Genomic DNA, 14,846 nt, shown 5'->3' on the forward strand with positions numbered 1-14,846 from the left:
GATCCTCAGGCTTCATTTTACGCGCACGCGCGCGCGCACACACACACACACACACACACACACACACACACACATTTTATCAGAAATAAATATGATACGGGCCCTCCCCTTGAAATTGAAATCTCATTTCCTTGATTTTTCAATAAATTTTCTATTGTACTAGACATGTTAACATGGAAGAATAGAATAGAAAGGTAAATGGCATGCCTTTATCTAAATTTATATTCTAATTTATTTAAAAATTGAAAAAGATGCCTTTGTTTTGTGGAGGTTCTATAAGGATGCAGTCACTAGGCACAGCTTACTGTTTTTAAAAGCGTTAAAGTAGACCTATCAAGGAAAATATCTCAATCTGTGGACTCAGTTTTTGTATGCGTAATTGGGGCAGGGTGGGGTGGTGTAAGAGGTCCAGATGTTTGGATATTCTGTTGTGTCCTCTTTTGAACTGCCTGTAACAGTATGTCTGAAGAGATGCCTGAGGGATTTAGGACACTCTTCTCTCTTTTCCCAAAGAGAGGAGAGCAGGAAGGCCAATGTTTAGATCAATAATTCATTCATTACCTTGTTACCTCTACTTACTGAATCACATTTAAATTTCTACTTTTCTCTTTTAGGGGCTAAAGCTGGTTGAAGAAGATTGAGAGCCCCTTGACTGCCTCTGCTATCTTTTATTAAGTCAGCCATAAAGAATCTGTCACCTCTCTTCAGAATGTGAGGGATAGTGATCACTATTATTTTTCCATCTTTGTGGTTTCAACAGAAATCCGAGACATAAGACTCTTAGCCCCAAGGTTAATGGAAGGTAAGGGGTCCGTATACCGTGGGTTTTATCTTATTTCCCATTTCTAGCAGACTAAATTTTATTGCCAGTTAAGTTCTGTTAACATATTTTTTATTCCCTGTACAGAAAGCCATGAAATAGTTGGCAAAAGATTAATTTATATCAGCCCTTTGAAAGGCAATGAATGAAGAAGAGAGAAAATTTCTAAATGCAGGAAATAATACTTTCTGGGCCATTGGTCAGAATTTTCCAATTTTCAGTTATTTAGTTATTGTATAGAAAAGCATTGAATGTGGGCACATTATAAATAGGTTTTAGTGCATTTAATGGATCTGAAAACCCCTTGACTTCCATTTATGCACTCTTCCATTAGTATTTTAAGATTCTAATTGTGTTCCCACAATGAGTTATTCTATATCAGTCGCTGACAGTTGACAATCAGTGTGGCTTAGCAATGAACATTTTTTACTTATCGAATTAGGCTTTGTATATTTAATAATTGCTACATGAAAGACACTGACAAAAGTAATTTGATCACAATGTGGATTTCCAGAATCTGTTTCTCATTATAAAACATTTCCAGAGGCCATTAGGCGAAATACTGGGGATTTGCAGTGCAATAGATAAGCAACAGGTTCAAAAGTCTGTATTTTAAAGTTGCCTGGAGAATTCCATATTCCTTTTAATATAATATTCTTTAGATCTTTCTGTTCAACATGGGTTGACTGAGATGCACAGTTCTATAGGAAGTAAAAAAACTGTATTCTTTTTTTTCTCCATTAGAATGTATTGTGGCTGACTGGCAAGTTTCAGAAAAGCGATGTTATTCTTAGCAGCCTTCTGAAAGCAGTGGGTAGTAAGTACATTTAGGTAGTGAAATATTCCCAAGATCGAACTCACAAAATATGGTGACCTTTACCTTCCAAATAAGTATTTTAAATGTAATAATCAGTTTCTTAATCATGTAGATTAAGAATACAGAGCTATACCAATCACAAATCCTGACTCTAGTAAATAGACCATCAAGAGCAATGTAAGCAAAGTTTCAAAATAAGGATACTAAAAATTACAGAGTTAATGTTGTCTCACAGGACTTTCAGGCAAATACATCCAGACAGAAAAAAAAAATGTAGCTTTACCTAATGCTTCCCTGGGGGACAAAGATGAATGTTTTTGAAGTCCAACATAAAAGACAAATATTAAAAAAAAAATTTTTTTTTAATATTTTAATACTGACTAGACAGTTTCTGAGAAAAGTGGGCAATTGCAAAGCAATCATTAAAATTATGATATTTAATGATATAGGAATAACAAAAATAATCAGGGTAATTTTAATATATCGGACAATTGTAAATATTTCCCTGTACCTCTGGTATGCAGTTCACCACCAAGGAAGAACGTTGGTAAGAGTTTGATTGAGTAACTCCATGACTTTTCTCTAGCTGGGTTGAGTGTCTTGGAGGCGAGGTCCATTTACTCATATTTGTTTGTAGCCCAGCACCTGTTGAGGGAGAGATGAGTACATTAACAAACTGAAAGAGTGACATAGGCCTGTTTGAGACATCTGCAGAAGCAAATAGAGAGAAAAAAAGGTAAAAGCTGATACAATAGTTCTGATAAGATGACAAGCATTCATAAAATTAAGAATTAAAAAAAAGATAAGACATTCTGAAAACCTTGACAGGTAAAATTGTAAAGTTTAGCTTTTAGATGATCAAAATTGTGATGCTAAGGGGAATAAAAAGATGTTGAAAGATGTCTCCAGAGTTTGGATGGTCAGACTGTTGTTTTCCTGAATGTGTTTATACTCTTTTATAGTAACCATACAAAATCCATCCAGATGGATCTCTGATTCTAAACACCTAGCATGTTCAGAGAAAAAAAAATTCTTAGTAGGCACAATAAGGTGACCTGAGAGCAAACATCTTGCCTCCAACTTTATCTTCTGATTTCTCCCATGTGCTGTTTAACCTAAATAGAATAATACTAAAGGGCACACAAACAAACACACACACACAAACTTACTGGTTTGTAAAAGTCTAGGTAAATGCATATGGCTTCTATTGTCATCATTATGAACATTCTGCCTATAACACGTAGAACATCAGACATGCAAATTAATTTAAGGCTGGTTTGCTAGGAATGTCTGTTGACTCTAATTGCTAGTTAATGTCATGACTCATTTATAAGTGAGAATTGCTTATTTCTGTCATTGCAAGAAGGCATCAGCTTTGCATGAATGCTTTCCCAGAGTGAAGATAGGGAAAAGGACATGACAGACAGCAGAAAAATAAGAGCATTGCATAATCTATATTCATTTAATACAACTTAAAGTGTTAGGTTATGTTGTAAAATAGAAACAATCTCATGCTGTCTGCCAAGCTAGTCTTCAAAAAGACTGTTAGGGAATTGGCTGGTTCTAGTAAAATTAAACTTGGAAAACCATGTGGTCTCTACACTTCAAAGCCTCAACTATCACTTTTCCTTTTACCTATAATCCCATTTTCTTCACACTGCTTTCCTGGCTGTTGGCAGCCTCGTCTGCTTTCCATCCTTGGCTTCAGTATGTGCTCCATTGCAAAGCCTTTCCTGGTATCTTTATGGACAATACATATTTTTATATACACATATGCTAAAAGCAATTTGTATATACACATATGCTAAAAGGGACTTCATTACCCCCAAAGTCCCTTTTAAATATTGTCTTCAATTAATTGGTACTACATTTTATTTCTCTGTGTAGGCATGAGGGTGTGGAGGCCATACAATAGCTAACGAAATGTCTGGCACATAGGAAGCATGTAGTCAACATTTATTTAATGGAAAACTATGCAAAGGAAATAGGATTTAGATTTAGTTGCACCTAAATGTATATATCCCTGCTCTATCACTTAAAGTTATGTGCCCTATTATTTAAAGTGATGATATAATATTTATTTTGGAGAATCTAGGGATAAAAAATTGTTGAAAGATACGTATATATAATATATAGATGTGTGAATATATTTATATAATTTATATACTTGGATCCTCAATTATTTGTTATAGCACTAGGTTATATGTTCAATTATACTTAAATCAGAACCCTAGCTACTTTCTTTACATAGTTGTTCACTTAGTAAACAATTTCTCTCTATGTGCAAGGCATTTTGTTAGTTATTGGATAGACTCACAATAATTGAGGCTTTGTATCATTAATTAATTGATCATTAATATATACATGTATTAATATATTTAAAGTATACACACATATATGCATATATGTATCATTATCCTCAATTAATTACAATCCTCAATTAATTAGTATACAATTAATTATATATAATTATAATTAATTAAGTAAATAATTATACAATAATATATCTCCTCAATTAATATAATATATATCCTCAATAAATGAATATATATACACATATCCTGAATTATCTTATACATATGGAAGTTTTATGCATATAGAGTATTGCTTGAAGAATTCCTATATGTTTCATATGATATTATGCAACTTAAGCAAAAAGAAACAAAACATGTTCAAATGTATCTTCAAATTAAAGTGTGGCTTTGTATTATTTTAGTTTTTTATTAAGGGCATTTATTCTCATGTAACCTTGAAAAATCTATCCCAATTCTTTTCATCATTAGTGTGATTTAATGAGACAATTACTGAGTTAATTTTCCATAATGACAAAAAAATCTACTCCGTTTTTTAAATTTACTTTTAAAAATACCACAACCAAAGCCTAACTCTCTCTAGCTTGTTTATTTAAGACTCTGGTGAACAAAATTCAACTGGAAAGCAGGAAGAGAATGTAAAGTGTACTTCACTTTGAGCACAACTCTCAGAGTGTGTGGTGAGTACTGAAATGGAAGGAAAATGTTCTTATATAATTTTTAGTGACCATGACCTGTGGCCAGCATTTGTTTTAAAGTCTTCCCATGTCTTAACTCACCTAATCTTAACAAAATCCTCATGCAGTGAATGTCATAATTATTTCCATTATTAGAGACTTAGAAAACTGAGGCAAAATTGCTGTGGTCATGTAGCTGGTAAATGCCAAAGCTGAAATTTAAAACACAGAGGGTCACCAGGACAAACTGCTTCTCTATGGCAATCTTATGGTTTAATTTAATTGACAATTTCACCAAAATAGACATTGTCCTAGCAAAACAATTATTAAAAAAATAATTAGCAAATCATTTTAGAACAATACTATGGTAACACACATGAGAGAAGATGAGAAAGAAAGTCTGTCTAGGGAAAAGAAAAACTGGAGCCCAGGTGGCTTGCAGCATGGTTCTAGAAAATGCCTATATACGATGGCTAATATTGAGTGTCAACTTGATTGGATCAAAGGATGCAAAGTATTTTTCCTACATGTGTGTGTGAGGGTGTTGCCAAAGGAGATTAACATTTGAGTCAGTGGACTGGGAAACACAGATCCACCCAAAATCTGGATGGGCACCATCTAATCAACTGCCAGCACCATCAGAATAAAAGGAGGCAGAAGACATGGAAAGACTAGACTAAGTCTTCTGGCCTTCATCTTTTTCCCCTGCTGGATGCTTCCCATCCTCAAACATCAGTCTCCAAGTTCTTCAGCATTTGGACTCTTGAACAGCAGCTCTAGGACCTTAGGCCACCGACTGAAGTCTGCACTCTCAGCCTCCCTATTTTTGAGGTTTTGAGACTCAGACTGGCTTCCTGGCTCTTTAGCTTACAGATGGCCTATTGTGGGACTTCACCTTGTGATTGTGTGAGTCAATTCTCCTCATAAACTGCCTTTCATACATACATGTACCCTATTAGTTCTGTCTCTCTGGAGAACCCTGACTAATACACTATAGAATAGTTTTTATATAATATAACCATTCTTCTAGATCTTTTAAAGGTTTGAGACATCACCTAGGCACTTGAATGAATCTGGCATAATTCTCATAGAAACTCAGACAAGATAACAGAAAGACACATACACACAAGACATCAAACACACAGTCATATGCTAGGTTTTATACACAAATTTATAGGTCCCATCCCTGTGAGTTGTTATGTAGAAGTTCCAAATGAAGGACAAGACAGTAGAATACAAAAGCCTGTTAAACTAAAAATCTAAGAAGTTTACATGCCCATAGAACAGATGTGAATTTGCCCCCACAATATTCAGGATCAGGAATAATCTCATTTCTTTATTTTTCTAAATCAAATTCAAGGTGACTCCACATGCCACTCAGTCATCGCCTGCCCCCCGAATCCCAAGGTATCACATAAAAAGCCTAGTCATGATATGTTCTGAGAACAGGAATGGTTCCAATCCTTTCATCTTGGTGATCTCCGTTTTTTCTCTTGCACTGTGTGTTTTGAAGAATGCTAGCCTGAGGCATCCTCTAAACATGGATGCTCCAGGCAGCTAAGCCAAACCTTCCTGTCATTCAGCCACTCAGAGCCTACATTCAGGATATTCCATCAGGGCCCGAAAGATTTGGGTGCTTGGTGAATTCATGTGCCACATGCCACTTCCGTCCATGCTTCTTTATCATACCTTGTGTGAGAAGCAGGTTCTACCTCTGGGGGAAAAAAAAAAAAGAAACGATTGGACTTCATTTCTTCCTCTCTCCGTTGTCCGTGGTATGTCTGGCCATTCCTCTGTTTCTGTCTCCTAGCAGTCCTTCCTCAGCATTAAGGATACACTCTGGTTTAATTCCTGGATGATTTCTACTGTCAGAGTCACACCTCAGTAGGTAGTTTCTTTGACTCGGTCCCTAAAACAAGAAGGTATTGGGCTAGTGAGTGGAAGTGTGAAGTTAGAAATGATTATACCTTAGAGATTTAGGCTTGCTCTGTTTTCTAGAAGTGGGGGAAGAAAAAGGACAATTGGCTTTTGTAATATTTCTCCCCTACAACAGCAAGCACACATCAAAAATGAGGCTGGGGGCGGTGACTCATGCCTGTAATCCCAGCACTTTGGGAGGCCGAGGCAGGTGGATCACCTGAGGTCAGGAATTTGAGAGCAGCCTGGCCAACATGGCAAAACCCTGTCTCTACTAAAAATACAAAAATTATCTGAGTGTGGTGGCACGCACCTGTAACCCCAGATACTTGGGGAGGCTGAGGCAGGAGAATCGCTTTTACCCGGGAGGTGGTGATTGCAGTGAGCCAAGATCATGCCACTGCACTCCAGCCTGGGCAACAGAGCAAGACACTGTCTCAAAAAAAAAAAAAAAAAGAAAAAAGAAAAAAATTAATAGTACATTTTCCTAACACACTAGAAATTAATAGTTTAGTATTAGTAAATACATTAATATAGTATAACACATCAATATACAAAATATACAATAATCATGATTTATAAATAGATGTTCCACATAAAGGCCTTATAATCTAACACCCATTTCTGGAAAAGGCTTAAAAAATAGAATTGAACATGAGCAAACTATGTTAAATTAAAATCCAACACCACCATTAATGGTGAAACACTATAGACAATCTAGTTTAATGATGCTGCTATTATTAACTCTCTTAACTCTGTTATTGTTAATGCTGCTGTTATTAACCACAAGAACTGTTAACTTATTAACCATTATAACTATATTGCATCACAACTCACAGGGATGGAGCCGATAAATTTGCATACAAAACCTAGTATATGCATGTGTTTGTGCTTCATGCCTATGTATGTATGTGTCTTTTTGTTACCTTGACTGAGTTTCTATAATGCTGCTATTATTAAGCTAGATTGTAGTGTTTCACCACTAATCGTGGTGTTGTTTTTATATAATGGTTAATATAGTATATACTGGTTATATATATAATGTTTAATATGCTAAGATGGAAGGGAAATCACTGCAGGGGTTGGCGATGGCACTTGGTCATTGTGGTCCTGGAATACCACAAACATAAGCAGACAATGTAGTGGCTTTAAATCACAGAGGTGTCAATCTTCCTACATGAAGAGATACGCAGTGCTGGCTTCATGGCTATGTGACCTCTGCAGTTACATAGGGTCTCGGGCTTAGAAGGGCTTGTGCTTAAGATTAATGCTCCTCTGTTGCCATCTTGAAATTCTAGATAATTTCTGAACAAGGGGCACTTTCTCTTTGCACAGAGGCTCGCAAATTATGCACCATGTTCTGGAGCCTAGCTAAATAATGGCGGTCTGAAAGGCTGGGATAATCTTCCCTGGATAGCAGTTGAAATAGAGGTACTAATCCAGGGTGGAGGGCTATACCAGACATTCTGAAAATCTGGGTCTGCCCTTTACTTTACAGTGGTCCAGGAAGTGGAATATTAAAACCTCATGGGCAGAGAAAGCAGGGTCACTAACGTTAGAAGTGGCACTGAGCTAAGCAATCTCAGCAAAGAGTAAAAAATAAAGCTATTTATGAAGTTCTGGACAATTATCTATGAAAATAAAATTGTGTCAGGAAACTCCATGACTTTCTAAGTATACAAAAATGTGACAAAGAGTCAACATACATGTTACTTTGCAAAATGTAAACAAAGACATAACAAAGAAACACACAGAGGAATTGGCTAGATACAAATAAAAACACTATATATGACAAAAATTATGCACCTAAACATTCGGGTTGCACACAAACACTTCAGATAGCAAATATTTAAGGAATAGTAACATGCATCTAGAACTAAAAAATATGCATATTTTAATTCGGCAAATTCCATTGTACACATATACTGTTGTGTAGAACATAGGTTTGAGAATTAGTTAAACAGGGTCCGATCCTAGCCCCACCAATTCCTAGCTGTGGAACCATTAATTTATTTGTACCTCAACATCTTTATCTATAAAATGGAGAACATATTATATCTTCTTATGATGGCTGTTGTGGGGATCAAGAGAGATAGTACAAAGCAAATATTTACCATGGTGTTGTAAAGAACACTTGATAAATGTCATCTGGTGTATAATTGCTAATGTTATTGTGGGTACTGATATTATTAGTTTCACAAGAAAATGATCATATATGTGATGATCATATGTTTCCAAATATGTGACTATAAATTTACTTACTGTATTTTATTTTCTGAAACAAAATGTTTTCTATATCTAAGAAAGCTTTGTGCTTTATGGAACTTATAAAAATGAAAAATTATAGAATTAAAACTTATCTTCAAATAATATACTATTCAGATATAAAATATACAAAATATATTTTAATATACAAAAGTAATATATTAAAATTCTGTATTTTAATATACAATAATATACAAAGTGGTCTTCATTGCTACCTATCAAATCTATAAATTTTAAATATGAATAAGAGAAAAGACATTGTTAAATAAATTATCAAAGATGATAATTTCCTACTGGTAAGACATGAAATTTTTATTTTATTGTGTTTACTCTCCTGCTTTAAAAATTCTAAATGAGCTTAAAAACATTCTACTTGAAAATAAAAATATTTTTGAAATAACCTCATACATTGTAAAAATGGTACACATGCACATAGGTATTTGAGGTTTTTTTTTACAAAAAAAATGCTCTCATTTGAAAGTAATATTCACAAGATTACTGAAAGTAGAATTATTGAGAAAAATGGGAACAATTAATAGTAGATTTTCCTAACAAACTAAAAATAAATAGTGTGTTAATAAATCCTGATAAACCTTAGGATTATTACTTTCAAGATATTGTGAAATTGTGAGAATCTGAAAGTGCTGTCTATTACATTTAAATTCAGTAGAGAAAATTGAAAGTATGCTAAATTAGTCTAATAAAGTAAAATAAGTATGGTTTTGATAAATTATTGCTGATTTTAAAAACAAGTCTCTGCATTGTGCGTTAGTTTGAAATGGTGCTATGTCTTTCATAATAAATATTCTTGGTTTGGCCTTAAAATGTACATATTATTTAGTGTTAAAATGTGAAATGTGAAGCAATCACACAGATGGTGAAGCACTGAGGGATTTTCAAAGGGAAAAAATTATAAACACAAGTACCAGGCTATTGCAGGGTTCATCCATGGGTGATTTTTAAAAGAAAATGGGTGAGTTTATGTAAAATTTCCTTTTTACCACAGAAAGGTTTTCATGTCTCCTGTTCTTGCCATCTATATCAAAACTTACAGGACAGCGAGTTAGTTTAGCTTTCTGTTTAAGAGAGTCTATGTTAAAGTCAGTTATTAATTTAAAATTTTGTTCTTACACTTAGCAGCTTGTAACTTCAGGCATTCTATGTGAACTTATCTAGGCTTGCCTTTTGTTTTTGATTCTTTAAAATAAATACACAAAATCTACACTTTACTTGAGTAGAACAATAATTAAAATAATATGGCATATACAAAACACTTAACACAATACTTTTTACAATGGTGATTATGATAATATTTGTTATGTTGATTATTATGATAAGGAGAAAAATGACCAAAGGAATATCCTTAGGGTGTGAACTATAGTAATAATCTCAGAAGTATCATTCTATAAGTAAGAAAATCCGTTATTTTTCTTTATAAGCATTCATAATTTTAATAAATGCATACTCATAACACCATGTATGTACAATATATATATTTCAGCTAACAGCAGCAATGTTACTGTTACTTGCAAAGTTCTGTGTGTATGCCACATATTAGGAAAGCAATGTATTGGTTGCATTGCTATCATGATTGTCTAACTTTATTTACCCTAAAATTTCTATTGCAGCTCTGTGTCAAATGGTTTCCAGGATCCGTCAATGTGAAGATTTAAGTTGATATAGGCAATGGCAAACTGATAACTCTAGAAAGATCAAACAGAGAATACAATCTTGCTGTCTGTAACAATTTCGTAAGCACTAGGTGAGCATAGCAGATTTCTGTAGTGTTTTTCCATTCCAGTCATTAATAAGAGCCTGATCTGAATTATACTAAAGATACAATCAAAACTGATAGGAGACTCTCTCATAACAACGGTCAATGTGCAAAAGCAGATTACTATTTTCTCAGCCAATGTTGACCCATTAAGATATCATCTATTTATTGCAATAAGCATAATATAAATATAACTTAATACATCACTTTCAGAAAATAAAATTCCTCCCCCTCCCAACGTTCCCTTTTAATGAGAAAACCTCGCCAGCCTAGGTGGCTCAATCCTGTAATCCCAGCACTTTGGGAGGCTGAGGTGGGCAGATCACCTAAGGTTAGGAGTTTGAGACCAGCCTGACCAACAAGAAGAAACCCTGTCTCTACTAAAAATACAAAATTAGCCAGGCATGGTGCATATGCCTATAATCCCAGCTACACAGGAGGCTACGGCAGGAGAATTGCTTGAATAACAAAGGTTGGGGTGGAGGTGAACCGAGATTGCGCCATTATACTCCAGTCTGGGCAACAGGAGCAAACAACTCCATCTAAAAAAAAAAAAAAAAAAGAAGGACATTCTAGAAATATATCAAAAGGTCAGACAAGAAAAATAAAATCCAGTTTGCATTGTATTCCTAATGTATCAATACAAAAAAGATGAAAATAATGTATGATCACAAAAGGAAGCTCCTACAAGGATGCAACGTGTTATTTTCCACTGAGAATTGGAAATCTCACTTTTTCTAGATTTATTTCTCAAGTATAGCATTTCCTTTTTACGCCTTCTATATTATGTGATTTGTGAGCTTTAGGAATCCTGTAACAATCAGTAATAAAACATAATACAAGATCAAAGGCGTTCTGATATATTGTACTCTTTTATGTTAAATAAGAATGAACATGAATCACATCAGATTTTATCAACCTTTGATGTGCAGGGGATTCACAATTTGGAGAGCCAAGAAAACTCACTGAAACATTAGTGGCTTTGAAAGTACAATTGAGACCCATTATAGCTCATTGTTACCCGCAGATTCACATCATAAAGGCCAAGTTGTATCATTTCACTCAAAACAACCAAATCTTTGTAAAAGTTTATTTTATTTTTTGACAGTTAAAGCTCTGTGTTATATGTGATATAATCTTCCTCAGAGGAATGTTTTCCTGTTCTCAAAGCTTCTGTTGTCAATAATTCCGAAAAACAGATTGTTTTTCCAAACACGCAGAGAAAACTAATTTTCTCTTACATTACTTCAGAACAAGGTAGAATAGGAGGTCAAATATAGTGGTGATCATAAGTATTTGTCTTAATTTTTAATCCCAATTTATAGATTAGTCAATATATACTGTCTAGTTACTAAAATGAATTAATTTTCTCTGAACAGACTTATACAGAAAGATGACAAAACTAGATTGTTGAGTAGAATAAAGCAAGTAGCAACACACTGTTTAACTTGTGACTCTGTATATGTGTCACGGTCATAAGAATGAATGGCAATATTATTCCAGTATGTCAATCTACAACATTTGCCTTTAGAGACTGAATTTAGAATTATAGGATGGACACTTTTAATCTTTTATTTTACACACTTCAATATACATAAAGGAATTTTAGATAAACAAGCATTTCTTTTTAAATTAAAATATAAATAGTAAAACAACTGAATTTCTAATTACTGCTAATACTATTTTTAGACTCAACCTGATATTTATGTACAGAGAAGCTACACAGAAAAGTCTATTTATTTCATTCAAAGAGGATAGAAGATTGTGACTTCTATCCTGTTTAGCACAAATCATTCCAGAAATGAATGACTGAGGATGAGGGTGGGGGAATAGTACAGAGGAATAGAGGTTCCTGCAGACTAAATATTTCAAAGTTCCGCTGTGATAAGGAAAGCGTGAACTGCACAAAAGATGTAACGAAACGTAGCAGGTGGTGCAGAAATCGGGGTAAGTGATTAAATGGGAAACTATTAGAATCTTAAGCACAAGGCTCTATGTTAGGTGTTTTAACACATTGACACAATTGAAGGAATTGCTGAGCATCTAGCAAAGAGAATTGAAGACTTACAAGACTGAATTCATAGTGAAGCAGGTTGAAACATTGTTGCGTAAATTATTCCAACAGTGCTTATGGGACTAATTGTAAGCAAAGAGGTAAAACATGAAAGGAGTGATCTGGATAAAAACAGCTATACAATATAGGACAGCTCGCAATGGTAACTTAAAGGTAGGAGAGGCCCAGACCCCAAAGGGCCACTGGCCTCAGAAAAGCCATCAACTGGACTCAATTGTACATGTGAGATGACGAGAAAGATCATAAGTGGAAAAGTTGCAGTTAGTGAGAAGCTGTCAAAGCTTGGATCTAGTCATTGACATATATTTGTGACAGATTCACCTTGACTGGTTGTACTGATCAGAAAGTGATGTCCACATAGCAAAGCAGATCATGGCTTCAAAAAAATAAATGTATTAATAATAATCACAAATTGAGGTCAACAAAAAGATTATTAATGGGAAAGACATCAATTATTAAATCAATTAGTACAGGTGGTTAATAGTGATCAGATCACCTATGGCTTTCCTGATTTTTGCCTAATTTTTATATCCATTATTAACAGGACATTAAAATATGCAACTATAATTATGGAATTTTTTTTTTTCTCTTTAAGTTATACAATTTTGTTTCATGCATATGAAGCTCTCAGATAGGAGAACAGCGCCTATAACTGTTGGTATCTTAGGGCACTGACTCCTTTATTATTGTGAAATGTTGCACCTTATTCTCTAGTAATTATCTTTTTCTGCAGTGTATTTTATCTAAAATTAGCATAATTGCTACGGCATTCATATGCTTATAGTTTACATTATATATATGTGTGTGTATGTGAGCATATACACATATACACACACTTTAGTCCAAACATATCTGTGCCTTTATATTTAAAGACATCTCCCTCAGTCAGAGTGTAGTTGGGTCTTGCTTTTTTGTCTATTCTGAAGAATCTGTGCCTTTTGGTTTGAATATTTGGTCCATTAGCATGTAATATGATTACTCCTATAGTTGAATTTAGTTCTACTACTTATCATTTGCGTTTTGCTCTCCTCCCATCTGCTGCCAATCTCCACCCTTCCTTTCCTGTTCCTCTGTTTTTCCTGTCCTACTTTTAGATTATTGTTGAGCCCATTAAAACATTTTAAATCCCCATGCTTTACTCCATTATAGCTTGAATAACAAGCTGAGTAAAAGCTAAGTTATTTTATAGCTCTTTTTTCTTCTAATTACTAACTTAATTCTGAGGTAAAAATATATAAAAGTTTGCACGTATTGTTCATGTTTAAAGAAAACTTGGCCAGGTGTGGTGGCTCACACCTGTACTTCCAGCACTTTGGGAGGCCAAGGCCAAAGGACCGGGTGAGCCCTGGAGTTTGAGACCAGCCTAGGTAACATGACAAAACCCTGTCTCTACTAAAAATACAAAAAAGCAACTGGATGGCACGTGCCTGTCATTCCAGCTATCCAGGAGCCTGAGTTGGGAGGATTACCTGAGCCTGGGAAGTCAAGACTGCTGTGGGTCATGATGGTGCACTCCAGCCTGGGTAACAGAGGGAGACCCTATCTCAAACAAAACGAAACAAAACAAAAACAAAAAAAAATACTTCCAGTTTTGTGAGAGAGACATAAAGGGACTCAATGAGAAACTCATGAATGCTACACAGTCTGGTTCTGATCCTACTCATCAGACCCATCATCCCTGTCCTCACAAAGTACCCACTGCCCCAGCTCCCTCTTCCGCCTCAGCTTCCCATCCTCCCGCCTTCCACAGATCATTACAGTTCTGAGTCTTGTCTTTGTGCTTTCCTCCATTTAAATTCCCTTCTCCTTCTTTACTGCACAATGAATCTGTAATGTTTTTCATGATCCGCATTGCCCATTTTGTCCTCTTGTATGACCACTGCTGTATCATTATCATAGCAGAGAAATGCCTTCATTCAAGAGTCCACAAATAAGGACAACTCTGTTATAACAGAAAACACTGTTATCACAATCAGTATATTTTATTATAATATATTATGTACTACTAGCAGTAGTGCCTGTTTGTCTCTTTTATGAGCTTATAGAAACAGAGATCTTTTCCTGTGATTTTCTATTTCTTCAACATTTAGCGTACCTGCAGTCAGTCGCTAAAACTGTCAGAGTAAAATACTCTATTGCAGATTAAGAAGAAGCTAGACTTTGCTTATCCTAGAATGAGCTTCCCATAAG

This window comes from Sapajus apella, unplaced genomic scaffold (genome assembly GCF_009761245.1).
Source record: "Sapajus apella isolate SASKATOON/1434 unplaced genomic scaffold, GSC_monkey_1.0 scaffold20, whole genome shotgun sequence".
Taxonomy (NCBI): Eukaryota; Metazoa; Chordata; class Mammalia; order Primates; family Cebidae; genus Sapajus; species Sapajus apella.